Raw genomic sequence first — 9187 nt, 5'->3', positions numbered from 1 at the left:
GTTTTACTGCCCACTCAGCTTGGCACAATACAGCCAGCTGGGGCTGTACGCATGCATGGCTGCAATGTTTTGGCATTTTTACTGTGGGGAGCAGATTTTGACAGGCGGTACCTTCTGCCAAACTCACCCATTGAGTTCAGTGCATGCAATTGCAGGGCTGGAGTGCAGCATTACAGGGTAATATCAGGCAGTGAGGAGGTGATATCTCGCCTCCTCACTGCCTTTCAAATGTCCTCTTAAAATATGGATTGCTCTTCAGATGGCACTGCAGTTCTCCTTAAAGTGGTTGTAAAGTCTGAAGGATTTTTACCTTCATGCATGCTATGGATGAATGTAAAAAGCCTTCTTTGTGTGGCAGTGCCCCCATCCCCCCAATACTTAGCTGAGCCCCATCGAGATCCAGCAATATGAATGACAGCCTCGCTGTCCCTGGTCTCTGCCTCCTCATTGGCTGAGACAGCAAGCAGGAGCCATTGACTCCTACTGCTATCAATCACAGCCAGTCAGCCAATGAGGAGATAGAGGGGGTGGGGCCAAGCCGTGGCTCCATGTGTGAATGGACACACGGAGCAGTGGGTGCCCCCATAGCAAGCTGTTTTCTGTGAGGGCACCCGACAGACAGGATGAGCCAGGAGAGCCTGCGGGGGACCCGAGGAGAGGAGGATCCGGGCTGCTCTGTGCAAACCGCAGGTAAGTATAGACATGTTTATTATTTAACCACTTGCCTACTGGGCCAATTCTGACATTCCTCTCCTACATGGAAAAATTCTCTTTTTTTTTTTTGCTAGATAATTACTTAGAACCCCCAAACATTATATTTTTTTAAGCAGAGGCCCTAGAGAATAAAATGATGGGGGTTACAATTTTTTATGTCACGTGGTATTTGCACAGTGGTTTTTCAAAAGCATATTTTTGAGGAAAAAAACACTTTTATGAATTTTAGTGAACACAAACACAATATAATACCCAATTTCTTTGTAAAATATAAAAGATGATGTTATGCCGAGTAAATAGATACCACACAAGACATGCTTTAAAACTGCGCACACCAATGAAATGGCGGAAAACTGGTACTTTAGTTTATCCATAGGCAACGGTTTAAAAATCTTTACAGGTTACCAAATGAGAGTTCCAGAGGAGATTTGGTGCTGGAATTATTGCTGTGAAGTTCGCGGTGATACCTCGCATGTGTCGTGCGATCGCTGTGTACATATGCATGCAGGGCCGACACATGCGTTCACCTTTGCATGTAACCACGAGGGGGCTGGGGGTTGTTTTATTTTTATTATTTATTTTTTTCACTTTCATTGCTATCAGAAGGGGTAAACAACATCCTTTATGATAACATGGGCCATGACAGGTCCTCTTCTATCAGACCCCAGATTTCTCCACAGATTGGTCTGATTGGCTGCTTCACTGGCTGGCAGGCAGAGAGTAAACCCAGAGCTGGAAGTGACAGAATCCTTGTTGCTTCCAGTTTCTCATTTCACTTAGTGGGAAGAACAACATCAATGCCTCCCATTGTGTCTGGGGGAGCCGATGCCACCGATCGCATCTTTGCCGGGCTTCCCGATTGCACAAGATACACGGGAAAGGTGGTGGGGGGAGGGGATGAGGGCCACCTGTAAAAGTAATCCAACGGCGCATAGTCGCTCAGATTACTTTTACATAAAAGAGAATCGTTGGCACTGAAAAATGATACGGATACGTGATCATGGTTGTCGCCTCAGCCATTGTCCCGGTATAACCACTTCAGTACCAGGCTGTGTATATTTACAGTGGGGCAAAAAAGCATTTAGTCAGCCACCAATTGTACAAGTTCTCCCACTTAAAAACATGAGAGAGGCCTGTAATTGGCATCATAGGTAGACCTCGACTATGAGAGACAAAATGAGAAAAAAAATCCAGACAATCACATTGGCTGATTTGGAAAGAATTTATTTGCAATTATGGTGGAAAATAAGTATTTGGTCAATATCAAAAGTTCATCTCTATACTTTGTTATATATCCTTTGTTGGCAATGACAGAGGTCAAACGTTTCCTGTAAGTCTTCACAAGGTTGGCACACACTGTTGCTGGTATGTTGGCCCATTCCTCCATGCAGATCTCCTCTAGAGCAGTGATGTTTTGGGGCTGTCGCTGGGCAACATGGACTTTCAACTCCCTCCAAAGATTTTCTATGGGGTTGAGATCTGGAGACTGGCTAGGCCACTCCAGGACCTTGAAATGCTTCTTACGAAGACACTCCTTCGTTGCCCGGGCAGTATTTTTGGGATCATTGTCATGTTGGCAGACCCGGCCACGTTTCATCTTCAATGCCCTTGCTGATGGAAGGAGGTTTGCACTCAAAATCTCACGATACATGGCCCCATTCATTCTGTCCTGTACATGGATCAGTCGTCCTGGTCCTTTTGCGGAGAAACAGCCCCAAAGCAAGATGTTGCCACCCCCATGCTTCACAGTAGTGTCAGGGCAGGAGCCGAGGAACGGACAGGCAGGCCTAACAATGTAACGCACTGGCTGACGACAACCACCACCCACAGACCAAAGTCCCTCAGGGCGCGGAGTCTAAGTCCCAGGCTGCCCTTCACCAGGGCCCCTGATGGTGGGGATGGACTTGACGCAGCCAGGAACCAGGTCGCGGCCCCCGAGACACCTCAGCTGCGGTAATGGCCGCCGCCAATGGCGTGTAGCTGGTGGAAGAAGCAGAAGAGTAGTCAGACAGGCCGGGGTCAACAACAACAGGACAAAACAGTACAGGACAGCAGACAAGAATCACAGGTCACGAGCCAGGTTCAGCAACAGAGGGTCAGATCAAAGGAGAATACAAAGAATAGTCAAGTCACAAGCCGAATCAGAATACCAGGAGAGTCACGAGAGTCAGAACAGAGTAATAGTAACACCAAGACACAAGACACAAGTGCAAAGAGCATGTGCGGGCCACAGGCTTATATGTCATCAGCCACGCCCCTCTGGGGGGTGGACCTAAGAGACCTGAAGGCATAAAAAGGATTCCCATCATGCACAGCAGAATCCAAGATGGACGCCAGCACATGGAGTAACATAACCTCAGGGAAAAGGTAGGACCTTGACAGTACCTCCTCCTCAAGGGCCCCTCCCCCTCCGCGGCTCAACAAAAGGTTTCTGAGGAAAGCGGGTATGAAAAGCGTGGAGGAGGGCAGGAGCATGGACATCCGCGGAAGGAACCCAGGAACGCTCCTCAGGACCATAACCGCGCCAATGAACCAGGAACTGTAAACGACCGCGCACCAATCGAGAGTCCAGGATCCGGCTCACCTCATACTCCTCATGACAGTCAACCCGAACAGGACGGGGCCGAGGCAGAGAGGTAGTGAAGCGATTGCAGATCAGAGGTTTCAACAGGGAAACATGAAAGATATTGGAGATCCGCTTCCCAGACGGAAGGGCAAGGGCATAGGCCACCGGATTCACTTTGCGGAGAATGCGGAAAGGACCGACAAAACGGGGAGCTAGTTTGGGTGTGGGCACCCGAAGATTGAGGTTGCGAGTAGACAACCACACCTGATCTCCGACCTGGTATGAAGGAGCGGGCAACCGTCTGCGATCAGCCTGGAACTTCTGGCGCTGAGCTGAGTCCCTCAAGGCCCTCTGGATCTGCCCCCATTTAGAACGCAGGGCAGCAAGATGGTTCTCCACAGCCGGAATGTCCTGTGGTGAGAACCTCTCAGGTAATACCGCGGGTTGGAACCCATAGTTGGCCATGAAGAGCGACATCCCGGAGGAGGAGTTGACTGCCGAGTTCCTGGCAAACTCTGCCCAGGGCAGGAGATCGGCCCAATCGTCCTGATGGTCTGAAATATAACACCAAAGGAATTGTTCTAAGGCCTGATTGGAACGCTCCGCAGCCCCATTGGACTGCGGGTGGTAGGCTGAGGAAAAGGAGAGACTAATACTCAACTGGGAGCAGAAGGCGCGCCAGAATCTGGACACGAACTGACTCCCACGGTCCGAGACAATCACCTTAGGCAACCCATGCAGGCGAAAAATCTCCCTGGAAAAGACCGTGGCCAGTTCTTGCGCTGTTGGTAATTTCCTGAGTGGAATGCAATGGCACATCTTGGAAAACCGATCGACGATCATGAGGATGACCGTATGACCCCGAGACACCGGGAGGTCTACAATAAAGTCCATACCTAGGTGTGACCAAGGACGCTCCCCATTGGGAATGGGTTGCAGAAGACCCAAAGGGAGATGCTGTGGAGACTTATTCTGGGCACAGATCGAACATGCCGCTACATAAGAGGCAATGTCGGCACGGAGGGTTGGCCACCAGAATAAGCGAGAGACGACCCAACACAGCTGGTTCTTCCCTGGATGCCCGGCAGTTTTGGCGTTATGGTAGGTACGCAGCAGGCGGGTGCGCAATCCCTCGGGTACAAAACATCTACCCTCCGGCTTCCCGGGGGGAGCATCAAATTGAGCCGCCAAAATCTGCTCCCCAAGAGGAGAGGTCAGACTGGTGCGAATGGCAGCCAGGATCTGATCTGGAGGAATAACTGAGATTGGCTCAGAGTCTTCCCTGGACAACTCAAGAGTATTGCCGTGATAACGCATCAGCCCTGACATTCTTGGAACCAGGCAAATATGAAACCACATAGTTGAAGCGTGACAAGAACAGAGCCCATCTGGCCTGGCGGGGTGTCAATCTTTTGGCCTCCGAAAGATAAGTCAGGTTCTTATGATCGGTAAGAATGAGGACCGGAACCGCGGAGCCCTCGAGCAGGTGCCTCCATTCCTTGAGAGCCAGAATGATTGCCAACAACTCCCTATTTCCAATCTGGTAGTTGCACTCTGCAGAGGAAAGCTTCCTGGAGTAGAACCCACAGGGAAGTAGGGGTCCATCGGGCGACCGACGTTGAGACAGGAGAGCGCCTACTCCCGTCTCGGATGCATCAACCTCAAGGATGAAGGGCAATCCAGGATTGGGATGAGACAGTATCGGAGCCGACGCGAAGGCAGATTTCAGAGCCTCGAACGCTACGATGGCCTCGGGTGGCCACTCGTGAGGATTACTGCCCTTCTTGGTTAGGTCTGAGAGAGGCTTTGCCAGCGTGGAGAAGTTCCGGATGAACTTCCGATAGTAGTTGGCAAAACCCAAAATGCGCTGAATGGGCCGAAGACCATTGGGACGAGGCCACTGCAGAACCGCCGAAACCTTCTGAGGGTCCATGGAGAATCCCTCCGCAGAAATGATGTAGCCTAAAAAGGCAACTTGGGATCGATGGAATTCGCACTTCTCAAGTTTTCAAAAAAGTTCGTTCTCACGTAATCGTTGCAGCACCTACTTGACATCCTGGATATGGGACTCCATGGAGGCAGAGTAAACCAGGATGTCATCCAAGTAAACTACCACGCACTGCTGCAACAAGTCACGAAGGACATCATTTATGAATTCCTGAAAAACTGCGGGCGCGTTACACAACCCGAAGGGCATCACCAGGTATTCGTAGTGACCGGTTCTGGTGTTAAACGCGGTCTTCCACTCATCCCCCTGTTTGATACGTACGAGGTTGTACGCCGCCCTAAGGTCAAGTTTGGTAAAGACTGTTGCCCCCTTAAGGCGGTCGAACAACTCAGTAATCAAGGGAATCGGGTAGGCATTCTTAGTGGTGATTCGATTAAGACCCCTATAATCAATGCAAGGCCTCAATTCACCACCCTTCTTCTTTACAAAGAAAAAGCCCACTCCTGCTGGGGAAGTAGACTTACGAATGTGCCCCCGGGAAAGCGCATCCGCAACGTATTCCTCCATGGCCTTATTCTCCGCAACCGAGAGAGGATACACCCTGCCACGCGGAGGAGTGGCACCGGGTTGCAAGGATATGGCGCAGTCGTAAGGACGATGAGCAGGTAAGGCACCAGCGCGTACCTTATCAAACACGTCCTGGTACTCCCCATAATCAGAGGGCAACGCAGAGTCCGAGGAGGCACACAACACCTTAACCGGCCCACGGATGCACCCGGCCCCACACTGTGGAGACCACGAGAGAATCTCGGCTGTTTGCCAATTGAAGGTTGGATTGTGCATCTGGAGCCAGGGATACCCCAAAACCACCGAATAGTGCGGAGAAGAAATCACCTGGAAACAGGCCAACTCCCTGTGAACAGCCCCAATAGCTACTTCCACTGGCACAGTCTCGTGGGTAACCTGCGGTGGTTGCTGGGGCCTGCCATCTATCGCCTCGAGAACCAATGGGGTAACTCGAGCCTGCAGGGGAATGGAGTGCTGGGCAGCAAACGAGCTGTCCATAAACAACCCGCTGGCCCCAGAATCTACCAACGCCTGGGCCGTCACCGAGCCTTCCGCCCAAGAGAGGACAACGGTGATCAGTGGCTTATCTCTGCGGAACGCCGGGGACGAGGAGACTCCACCCAAGATCTGTCCCCGACAGGATCTCAGGTGCGAGCGTTTCCCGGACAGACCGGACAGGACTGCCGAAAGTGCCCACCAAGACCACAGTACAGGCAGCGACCCTCCCGACGCCGAGTGACCCGCTCCCCCTCGGAAAGGCGAGCAAACCCCAGCTGCATGGGCTCACCACCAGACAATCCATCCGCAGGAGGCGTGGGAGGAGAGGGAGGAACGGGTGGGACAGAAAACGCAGGTGCCAGTCGATTGGAAGGCCTCCGCAGGCGTTCCTTGAGTGAAGGCCTCTCCCTGAGCCTGGTGTCAATCAGGATCAGGAAAGAGATGAGCTCCTCCAACACCACAGGCAGTTCCTTAGCTGCAATCTCGTCCTTCAGTGTGTCAGAAAGACCATGGGAAAACGCAGCCATCAGAGCCTCATTGTTCCAACCGACCTCTGCCGCCAGGGTACGAACTCTATGGCGTACTCGGCCACGGTCCGTGAACCCTGATGCATGGTCATGAGCAGCTTGGCCGCCGAGGCGGAACGAGCCGGTACATCGAATACCCTACGGAAGGCATCGACAAAACCGGAAAAATCTTGAATCACCGGGTCGTTCCTCTCCCATAAGGGATTTGCCCAGGCCAAGGCCTTGTCTGAGAGTAGTGAAATTAGGAACCCAACCTTTGACCTCTCAGACGGGAAGGCGTGGGGTATTAATTCAAAATAAATACCCACCTGGTTGAGGAACCCACGACACTGACTCGGCTCACCCCCAAAGCGCTGTGGAAGAGGGGCAGAGCCAGTCATACCTCTGGGTGCTGCTGATGCAGCCGCCGAGGTGGTGGACGCAATAGGCGGAGAAGCAGCGGGAGAGACCACCGGAGTGACTACCGGCCTAATAGCACCAGGAGCAAGGTGTGCAGTGCGTGCAAGCAGAGTTTGCAACGCCTGAGCAAACTGATCCAACAGGTGATCCTGTTGATCGAGTCTGGCGACTAGCGTTGGGAGCGAAGGCGTGCCTGCACCGTCAGGGTTCATGACACTTGTGTAATGTCAGGGCAGGAGCCGAGGAACGGACAGGCAGGCCTAACAATGTAACGCACTGGCTGACGACAACCACCACCCACAGACCGAAGTCCCTCAGGGCACGGAGTCTAAGTCCCAGGCTGCCCTTCACCAGGGCTCCTGATGGTGGGGATGGACTTGACGCAGCCAGGAACCAGGTCGCGGCCCCCGAGACACCTCAGCTGCGGTAATGGCCGCCGCCAATGGCGTGTAGCTGGTGGAAGAAACAAAAGAGTAGCCAGACAGGCCGGGGTCAACAACAACAGGACAAAACAGTACAGGACAGCAGACAAGAATCACAGGTCACGAGCCGGGTTCAGCAACAGAGGGTCAGATCAAAGGAGAATACAAAGTCACAAGCCGAATCAGAATACCAGGAGAGTCACGAGAGTCAGAACAGAGTAATAGTAACACCAAGACACAAGACACAAGTGCAAAGAGCATGTGCGGGCCACAGGCTTATATGTCATCAGCTACGCCCCTCTGGGGGGTGGACCTCAGAGACCTGAAGGCATAAAAAGGATTCCCATCATGCACAGCAGAATCCAAGATGGACGTCAGCACATGGAGTAACATAACCTCAGGGAAAAGGTAGGACCTTGACAAGTAGGTATGGTGTTCTTTGGATGCAACTCCGCATTCTCTTTCCTCCAAACACGATGAGTTGTGTTTCTACCAAACAGTTCTATTTTGGTTTCATCTGACCATATGACATTCTCCCAATCCTCTTCTGGATCATCCAAATGCTCTCTAGCAAACTTCAGACGGGCCCGGACATGTACTGACTTAAGCAGGGGAACACGTCTGGCACTGCACGATCTAAGTTCCTGGAGGCGTAGTGTGTTACTGATGGTAGCCTTTGTTACGTTGGTCCCAGCTCTCTGCAGGTCATTCATTAAGTCCCCCCGTGTGGTCCTGGGATTTTTGCTCACCGTTCTTGTGATCATTTTGACCCCACGGGGTGAGATCTTGCGTGGAGCCCCAGATCGAGGGAGATTATCAGAGGTCTTGTATGTCTTCCATTTTCTAATTATTGCTCCCACAGTTGATTTGTTCACACCAAGCTGCTTGCCTATTGCAGATTCAGTCTTCCCAGCCTGGTGCAGGTCTACAATTTTGTTTCTGGTGCCCTTCGACAGCTCTCTGGTCTTCACCATAGTGGAGTTTGGAGTATGACTGTTTGAGGTGTGGACAGGTGTCTTTTATACTGATAACAAGTTCAAACAGGTGCCATTGATACAGGTAATGAGGGCAGGACAGAGGAGCCTCTTAAAGAAGAAGGTACAGGTCTGTGAGAGCCAGAAATATTGCTTGTTTGTAGGTGACCAAATACTTATTTTCCACCATAATTTGCAAATAAATTCTTTCCAAATCAGCCAATGTGATTGTCTGGATTTGTTTTCTCATTTTGTCTCTCATAGTTGAGGTCTACCTATGATGCCAATTACAGGCCTCTCTCATCTTTTTAAGTGGGAGAACTTGCACAATTGGTGGATGACTAAATACTTTCCCCACTGTACGTGCATCGGTATTGAAGCGGTTAAAGAGACCCTGTCACCACCCTAAAAAAACTACAGGTAAGAGCACACACAGTATTTTAAATGCCTACTTCTGGTGTTTTTACTTTCTGTGAATTATTTTTTATTCACCTGCAATGTGTCTTTGATCCCATAGCCCTCCCCTCTACTGCGAGTGTCTAATTACTTTGTGTGCTGGCCCAGCTCCTCTG

Source organism: Staurois parvus, unplaced genomic scaffold (genome assembly GCF_062004578.1).
Source record: "Staurois parvus isolate SC_StPar_1 unplaced genomic scaffold, SC_StPar_1.0 ptg001215l, whole genome shotgun sequence".
Lineage (NCBI taxonomy): Eukaryota > Metazoa > Chordata > Amphibia > Anura > Ranidae > Staurois > Staurois parvus.
The sequence above is the reverse complement of the archived record's forward strand: the minus strand, read 5'-3'. Positions refer to the sequence as shown.